This window comes from Mytilus edulis, chromosome 14, assembly GCF_963676685.1.
Source record: "Mytilus edulis chromosome 14, xbMytEdul2.2, whole genome shotgun sequence".
Taxonomy (NCBI): Eukaryota; Metazoa; Mollusca; class Bivalvia; order Mytilida; family Mytilidae; genus Mytilus; species Mytilus edulis.
Genome location: NC_092357.1, coordinates 17,240,158 through 17,249,718, shown reverse-complemented (window position 1 = coordinate 17,249,718; position 9,561 = coordinate 17,240,158). Strand labels below are relative to the sequence as shown.

The 9,561-nt window shown below is 30.9% G+C and overlaps 1 long non-coding RNA gene across 1 annotated transcript; it reads left to right on the top strand.

Annotated features, from left to right (window-relative positions):
- Positions 1-3,774: 3,774 nt before the first annotated feature.
- Positions 3,775-9,187, top strand: LOC139502556 (uncharacterized). The gene is made up of 2 exons (XR_011658881.1): positions 3,775-3,903; positions 8,548-9,187. It is a non-coding gene; the product is annotated as an uncharacterized lncRNA (long non-coding RNA).
- Positions 9,188-9,561: the final 374 nt, after the last annotated feature.

Below are 9,561 nucleotides of genomic sequence, written 5' to 3'. Positions count from 1 at the left end.
CATAAGTAATCTGTTTTTGTTTTTATAATGATTAAGATTATATAACAATGTTGACTGCTGTGTCCCTAGTTTTGACATTGTTACAAATTATGTCTATTTTTGTTTTTCACACATTGTTGTCAATATGATGGAACATATGTGACTGTCATGCAAGTGAGAGGTTATCCAATCATTTCATATATTTGAGCTTTTGATTTTGCCATTTGATTAGGAACTTTCGCGGAGTTCAGTATTTTTGTTCTGTTAGCAAAAAAAAATCACAAAAATTCTGAACTTACAGGAAAATCAATTCGGAAAGTCCATAATCACATGGCAAAATCAAATAAAAAACAAAACGCTTAAAAAACGAATGGTCAAGAACTGTCACATTCCTGACTTGGTACAGGCATTTTCAAATGTAGAAAATGGTGGATTAAACCTGGTTATATAGCGCTAACTCTCTCACTTTGATGACAGTCTCATCAAATTCCGTTATATTTACATTGATGCGTTAATTAAACAGATACAATAAATAAAATAGTCAAAATATGGGTACACCAGTAATTATAGTATAACAATTTTAAAAGGAACAATTTAACAGAACACAAATCATCTATTTACAAACATATTCACTGACTTGTGTGTCTGACGTCAAAAAAATTTTTACGTCACATAAATTTGTCGTTCAATGTGCATACAAACAATTTTAAAATTTACATAGGCAATGTTAGCATATAGGGTTAAAAATCAAAAGTATGTAAGAATGAATTTCAGAAACAGACCGAGATTGTATATAGTCCAAAAGTTATATATATATAAGAACCAAAGAAATACAAAAAATCGCATATATAAAGCACGCCACCAAAAATGAAAGACAATACAAACACATTGACGAGATGTATAACAAATAAAGACCGTCTCATATACGAGGGCACCATTTTGATACTAGTATGTACTTCTTACGGGTCGTCTTTTTGGCCAGGCCCGAATTGGTGTGTTACAAACTTACAAAGTGTTTCCTACCTATTGCCTGTTATTTCCTTATCGATGTGCCCGCGATGTGCCCCGTGATCGCATAGTTGTTTGTGTTGTTCGTGCATTTTTCTGTGCGATTGGTGGGTTAATTTTGACAGGAAGTAATTAATGTAGTTGCGATTACTCCATGGCTTTGTTCTTCACTTCAATGTTGTTGTTAAGTGGCATTGTGGAAATGGCCGCACTGTGACATTTAAAGGAAGATAAGCAATACCAACGCTTTTTTCAACTCTCTTTTTGGATAAACCTTTTGTGTTTTGTGCTGTAATACTGACTTTGTGTCATGTTTAGATACTCAATATTATATCGTTTCAATTAAAGACAAGCATCGCATGAAACAGATAGACTGCAAAATATGAAGGAGCAAACCAGTTACCAGATTTGTTATTACATGAGTAACACGACGGGTGCCACATGAGAAGCAGGGTCTGCTTACCCTTTTGGAGCACCCGAGACCACCCCTAGTTTTTTTTTGGGGTTCGTATTGCTTATTCTTTAGTTTTCTATGTTGTGTCATGTGTACTATTGTTTGTCTGTTTATCTTGTTCTTTTTCAGTCATGGCGTTGTCAGTTTAATTTCGATTTATGAGTTTGACTGTCCCTCTGGTATCTTATCCCTTTTTTGTAAATGATACAAACGCGCCATACTTTAGTCTATGTATTAAACATGATAATGATTCATTTAAGTTATCATAACTTTGTTTCCAATTGAAACAATTGTTTTTTATTCATATTAAATAGACATATTTCATTTTGTTTTTAAGAATCGTTTTTATTTCAAACACGATGAGGATATGACATTTTTACATTTTCTCGGTTTGTGATCTATCTAAAATGTCGGTTGTAATCACGGGAATATTCTAAGAGTATGTATGTAAATTTGACCAGGGATGTATTGTAATTCTGATACTAGTTTGTTGTAATAAGAAAAACATCCCTGGCGGCAACATCCCTCCTTTTCCCAGAGGAATGCATTAACTTTTCTGGAATTTAATCGAAAAGAAATAATTCCAACAACAACCTTTAATCATCTCTTACATAGTTGGATTTATCTTTAGATAGGCTATCATATATAGAAGAAGGAACATTTAATGGTAGATCAAGTCTCGAGTCATTATCTATCATGTCTATTGGATGAAATTATTTGAATTACAGTTTAGAGATACCAAAAGATATTTTCATTGGTGTCGTTAACACACTTGAATGTGGCGCGCAATTTGTTGTTCAGAACAGAACAAATATTCACAAATATAACACTTCCCCAAGAGTTTTACTCAGACCTCTTCAGAAATTACAGTTTATAGAGATCAATGCTGCAGACAAATTGTTATTGTCTAGATTTTCAAATAGATATAGATCATTTAGTAACCTTACAAAGTGGACCATATTTGTTTGTTTGTTCCCTTCTGTGACAGATTTAACGTTTCTGTATCTTCCGTATCTTGATTATTAAGGTAATGGCAAGCTGCAAAATAGAAATCTAGGACGTTGGGACATTACCATATAGAAAAAAAATATTTAGATATTACTCATAATCGGCTTGATCATGAAAATCTGATAAGAGTAATACACGATTTGTTATTCAAAAAAGAACTTAAAGATTTTAAAATGACAAACTGCTGTCCTCTTGTACTTGCATATATGCTACCTAATACATTGAAAGTGTCCTTTTTTTAAAATAACAAACTAGGTCTACTTTCGAATGCCTTACTTAGTCAGATATATAGAATATGTTCTTAAACAATACTCTGCAATAGTACGAATATGAATGACGCTTTCAAATTTTTTTTATGAACAATTCATTGTAAAATGACATCCACGTTATTGTGATGGGTAGACATGTTGCTTGAAAAATGTGGATGCATGCTTATGTTTTTTTCCCGAAGTCGGTGTATACGAATTACATGTCACGATTTAAAAAAACAAGATCAAGGTTGTTGTTTATGAACTACCTTCGATAAATTAGTGCTACACGTAACGCATGTATAAATAAGGGTGGCAAGCTGTCTAAATGTAATTCTGCTAATTTTCATTGATTTTATTTGACGAAGGTATATCAGTCAAATAGCCTTAAAAAATTGTAATGGCAAATACAAAATATGGTTTTTCTGAAACTTTCTGTAATTAGATATAAGTCATTTCGGCGGGCAATTTATAAGATTTTAATGTCTTATTAAATCCTTCTTTTATAAATTATCTATATGATCTAAGAAAACTACCTTTTTATGAGTTGTATTTGGCAGCCCTTTGATGAATAATTGTTTGTCAACGCTCTTCAACTTCGTACTTAATTTGGCTTTTTAAATAAAAAGTTATTCGAGCGTCACTGATGAGTATTTGTTAGAACGAAAAGCGCGTCTGGCAAAACAAAATTACATATTTTTGTAATGAGTTTATTTACACTTCTGCTTTAAGACTATAACAGTAAACTACAAAATTAGCCCAAAATTAGACAACGAAGGTAAATATTTTTTTGAAATATTTTTATGTAAACGTTTCTACAACCATATATACTTTTAGAATCAGTTTCAAGTTATTTATCATTTGAGACATATATGACATTTCGAACTGAAAGTTAATATTTTCATACCAAAAGATGTGCATTGAGGGTGAACAAACCTTCAATTGTTCTCTAAACAATTTGCTTTAAATTGATCTTATGTTTTTACTAGTCCTTATTTGACTGCGACAGATACAGTGTTGATTGTTATTTGTTTAATCACCGTGAAGGCGTGTTAAAGGAAATCATTTTTAATTCACCAACAGGGAAATAGTTATTAGTTAAGGTCATTCACATTAAATTAAACAAAATATAATTGTTAATATGTAGATTCGTATGAAAAAGCGCAAAAGGACGTCATAGAATTGACTGGTATTAGTTTATCATAGGTAAGTATATATTTAACAGAACATTTTACTCCGTTTTAAATAATTTTGTTTGTATATTTGTGTGTACATATTTTGTATCCATTTAAAAGATGCTAAAACCGATATAGCTATCAAGTACTAGGTATATGAATTGTTTCCTTATTTTAACACAATTTTAACATTCATTCGGTAATTTGATTTATAACCCTAAATTAAAGAATTCCTACAAGGGTTTGATTAATTTCTGAATGTAGAAATTAACCCATGTTTAGTTTTCATTAGTTTTATCAGTCAAATGAATTTAAAATCCATGACTTCGTTGGTCAATTGTGATGTGATCAAAAGTAATTTTGTAAGTATTCTGATCAAACCAGTTCTAGAGGCCAACATAAACTTGAAGTAAGTTTTTTTTTTCTTCCTACTGGAGGCCTCACTATGAATTTGTGATGACTACAAACATTAAATGCACTGTTCCTTTGTTTTATGTGTTTTTTCCTGTTTGTTTAGTGATTTTATGTCAGTCGTGGACGGATACTCCATTCGCTATCTTTTTTTTTGAAGACAAACAGCACCTGGTAAAAATGACCTTATAAATATGATTGATAAATCCAGTTGTTCATGGGTACATAAGCTTCACCCCAGTTTTCGATGGGGCTCGTGTTGCTTAGTCCTCAGTTTTTCTTATCTTGTGTCTTATGTACTATTATTTGGCTGTTTTCTCTCTCTTTTTTTAGCCATTGCTTTGTCAGTTTATTTCGATCTACGAGTTTAACTGTCCATCTGGTATCCCTTGTATGCATTATCTATTCATATAACTATGTTTAGTTAGTCGAGTATAATTATAATTAACTTATTAGGTCTTTCCACTTTTCTGTGGAAAGACCTATTGTTTTTCTTCTGATTATTAGGTCTTTCCACTTTTCTGTGGAAAGACCTATTGTTTTTCTTCTGATTATTTTTTTTTTTTTTTTTTTTTTCTTCCGCCAAATTTTGTTCTTGCGATAAACATTTGTTTCGCAATATGTCGCTTAGATATTTGGTATATGATATCGAACAGTTTATGCGCTTTTGAAATTTACCCTGCGTAACCGAATACTTTTCTTTGTAGGAGTTATCTCCCCAAACACTGTTTTCCTTGTTAGCGCATCTCCTTCGCAACCGTAAAAGATTACGACAAATTTATTTTATAAAATTGCTCGTTATATCCTTCGCATGATTTGTCCAATTTCGACCGAAGCAATATGAACGCTCCATATGAGAGTTATTTCCCTTTTTGTATTTGAAATTTTGAAATGTATTTTAAACTGGAACACCATAAGTGATAGAGACCTAGGATCTTTTGATTTGAGGTCCTTGGTCCAAAAAAATGAAAATTAGGTCAAGGTCAAAGGTCAAGGTCATATTCTAATTTTTGAATTTGTCTTATTTTCACTCATTTTCATTAACCTTATAAGATATCGACAAATTATTTTTACTAAATTGTTAGTTGCGACATGTCGTAACATAATAATTTTGGTTGAAAGGGTGCGTAGACAATAAATGGGAGTTTTAGACCTATCATATCTAAAATTATGCGTTAAGTGATATAACTTATTTACCATACATATTAGAGACCTAGGGTCTTTTGATTTGAGATCCTCAGTTTGTGACCTTGAAATTGAGGTCAAGGTCAAAGGTCAAGGTCATATTCTAAATTTTTGATTTTGGCTTATTTTCACTCATTTTCATTAACCTTATAAGATATAGACAAATTATTTTTACTAAATTGTTAGTTGCAACATGTCGTAACATAATTATTTTGGTTGAAAGGGTGCGTAGACAATAAATATGAGTTTTAGCCCCTATCATATCTAAAATTATGCGTAAAGTGATAAAACTTATTTACCATACAAATTAGAGACCTAGGGTCTTTTGATTTGAGATCCTCAGTTTGTGACCTTGAAATTGAGGTCAAGGTCAAAGGTCAAGGTCATATTCTAAATTTTTGGTTTTGGCTTATTTTCACTCATTTTCATTAACCTTATAAGATATCGACAAATAATTTTTACTAAATTGTTAGTTGCAACATGTCGTAACTTAATAATTTTGGTTGAAAGGTTGCGTAGTCAATAAACGTGAGTTTTAGCCCCTATCATATCTAAAATTATGCGTAAAGTGATAAAACTTATTTACCATACAAATTAGAGACCTAGGGTCTTTTGATTTGAGATCCTCAGTTTGTGACCTTGAAATTGAGGTCAAGGTCAAAGGTCAAGGTCATATTCTAAATTTTTGATTTTGGCTTATTTTCACTCATTTTCATTAACCTTATAAGATATCGACAAATTATTTTTACTAAATTGTTAGTTGCGACATGTCGTAACATAATAATTTTGGTTGAAAGGGTGCGTAGACAATAAATGGGAGTTTTAGACCTATCATATCTAAAATTATGCGTTAAGTGATATAACTTATTTACCATACATATTAGAGACCTAGGGTCTTTTGATTTGAGATCCTCAGTTTGTGACCTTGAAATTGAGGTCAAGGTCAAAGGTCAAGGTCATATTCTAAATTTTTGATTTTGGCTTATTTTCACTCATTTTCATTAACCTTATAAGATATCGACAAATTATTTTTACTAAATTGTTAGTTGCAACATGTCGTAACATAATTATTTTGGTTGAAAGGGTGCGTAGACAATAAATATGAGTTTTAGCCCCTATCATATCTAAAATTATGCGTAAAGTGATAAAACTTATTTACCATACAAATTAGAGACCTAGGGTCTTTTGATTTGAGATCCTCAGTTTGTGACCTTGAAATTGAGGTCAAGGTCAAAGGTCAAGGTCATATTCTAAATTTTTGGTTTTGGCTTATTTTCACTCATTTTCATTAACCTTATAAGATATCGACAAATAATTTTTACTAAATTGTTAGTTGCAACATGTCGTAACTTAATAATTTTGGTTGAAAGGGTGCGTAGTCAATAAACGTGAGTTTTAGCCCCTATCATATCTAAAATTATGCGTAAAGTCATATAACTTATTTACCATACATATTAGAGACCTAGGGTCTTTTGATTTGAGATCCTCAGTTTGTGACCTTGAAATTGAGGTCAAGGTCATAGGTAAATTTGACGTTCTAGATTATAACCTTTGCTTGAAATTCATATCTATACATCATAAAGCCATAGGAATTGACATTTTAGACTGATTTTTAATATTTTAATATCAAAATAGATATTTACTGGTGGAAAGACCTTCAATTGTTCTCTGAACAATTGGTTTTTAATTATTTTTTTTTTTCTTCCGCCTAATTTTGTTCTTGCGATAAACATTTGTTTCGCAATATGTCGCTTTGATATTTGGTATATGATATTGAACAGTTTATGCGCTTTTGAAATTTACCCTGCGTAACCAAATACTTTTCTTTGTAGGAGTTATCTCCCCAAACACTGTTTTCCTTGTGCTCACAACTCCTTTGCAACCGTAAAAGATAACGACAAATTTATTTTACAAAATTGCTCGTTATATCCTTTGCATGATTTGTCCTATTTTGACTGAAGCAATATGACCGCTCCATATGAGAGTCATTTCCCCTTATGCATCTGATATAAGTGATATGCATTTCTATCTTATAAACCATAAGTGATAGAGACCTACGATCTTTTGATTTGAGGTCCTTGGTCCAAAAAAAAATGAAAATTAGGTCAAGGTCAAAGGTCAAGGTCATATTCTAATATTTGAATTTGGCTTATTTTCACTTATATCCAAAGACCGTATAAGATATCAACAAATTATTTTTACTAAATTGTTAGTTGCGACATGTCGTAACACATAATTTTTTATTGCAAGGGCACGTTGAACGTAAAAGGGAGTTTTCTCCCCTCTTGTATTTAAAAATACGCGTTTGGTGATATAAGTCATTAACCAAATATAATTAAGACCTATGGTCTTTTGATTTGAGGTCCTTAGTTCATGACCTTGCAATTGATCTCAAGGTCATAGCTTAATTTGACGTTCTAGATTTTGACCTTTGCTTTTATTTTATATGTATACATGATAAAGCTATGAAACTTTTGGAAAAAGGTATCAAACCATTTAACCTTGAAAGAAACAACCGAAAGTGACCTTTTGTAAACCGGAAGTAGCTATTTTTTGTTCTTTATTAATATAAAAGTATATAGAACCAGATATTTTTGGAATCAGTGTCAAGTAAATATTCAAATATAATCATAAGTAACATTTTTCAAACCGGAAGTAACAAACTATCTCCCTTATTTAAAAAAAATGTATGGAAACCAAATATTTTTGGAATCAGCGTACTAGAAGCTATCATTTGACGATTGAAATGACATTTTAAACTTAGTTTCACAACTTTCATATCAAATTACATTGTTTTGATGGAAAGACCTTCAATTGTTCTCTGAACAATTGGTTTTTAATTATCATTATCATTGTAATAATTCATGTAAGAATGATAATTACTATTTGTTTGTTTGTATTTGAAAAAATATCAATCTTATTACTAGTATTTAGAATTTATCTCAAATAGAAAGTTATTATCATTATAATTGTTAGAATAAACACGATTCCTTGTTATTTGTTTTTTTTCGGTCTGGAAAAAATATCAATCTTATCAATGATTTTATATTAAATAGGAATATTCAATTATATATTTTAGAATCTTTGCTGTTAAGACTGACAAAATGAAGGTACTCGCTGTATACATTACCTTTATCATATGCATCATACCGGTTGTAATCACAGAAGTACATTTAGAAGATGTATGTAAGTTTGACCAGCGATGTAAATGTTCTAATTTGGATACTACAGTGTATTGCAATAAGCAAAACATTAATGACAGCAACATCCCTCATTTTCCGAAGGAAGTACACAAACTCTATATGAGATTTAATAAAGTGATGATAATTCCATCAACAACATTTAATCATTTAGACACTCTTAATGAGTTGGATTTATCTTGGAATCAGCTTTCATACATTAAGGAAGGAACATTTAATGGTCTATCAAGTCTCAAAACATTATCTGTTGAAGGCAATTATTTGAATTACAGATTGAAAATACCGCACAATATTTTTAAACCTCTGGTGTCGTTAACACACTTGAATGTGGCGCGCAATTTGTTGTTCGGAACAGATAAGATATTCCACACATTCCCGAGTGTTTTCATCAAACCTCTACATACATTACAGTTTATAGAAGTCGATGCAGGAAACCGCTTTTTATTGTTTAGATTTTCAAATAGATATAAATTATTAAGGAATCTTACAAAGTTGAAAATAAATTTTTGTTTGTTGCCTTCTGTGACGAATTTAACGTTTCTGAATCTTCCCTATCTAGAGCATATTGAAATTAAAAACTGTCAGATAGAAAAATTTGAAGTTGGGACATTACCAAATAGCAAAAATTTGAAATATTTAGATATTTCTCATAATAGGTTTGATAATGATAATATGCTTAGTTTAATGCAAAATTTGTTATTCAATGACGAATTGAAAGTTTTAAAAATGACGAATTGCTGTCCTCTTGCATTTAAATTTATGTATACATTTATTTTTTTGAATAACACGAAAATAGAGGAACTTTATGTAAATAATAACAGTTTCGTAGAAGCTTCAGGAGACGACAAAAACACCATGCTACCTTCTACATTAAAAGTGTTCGATTTTTCCAA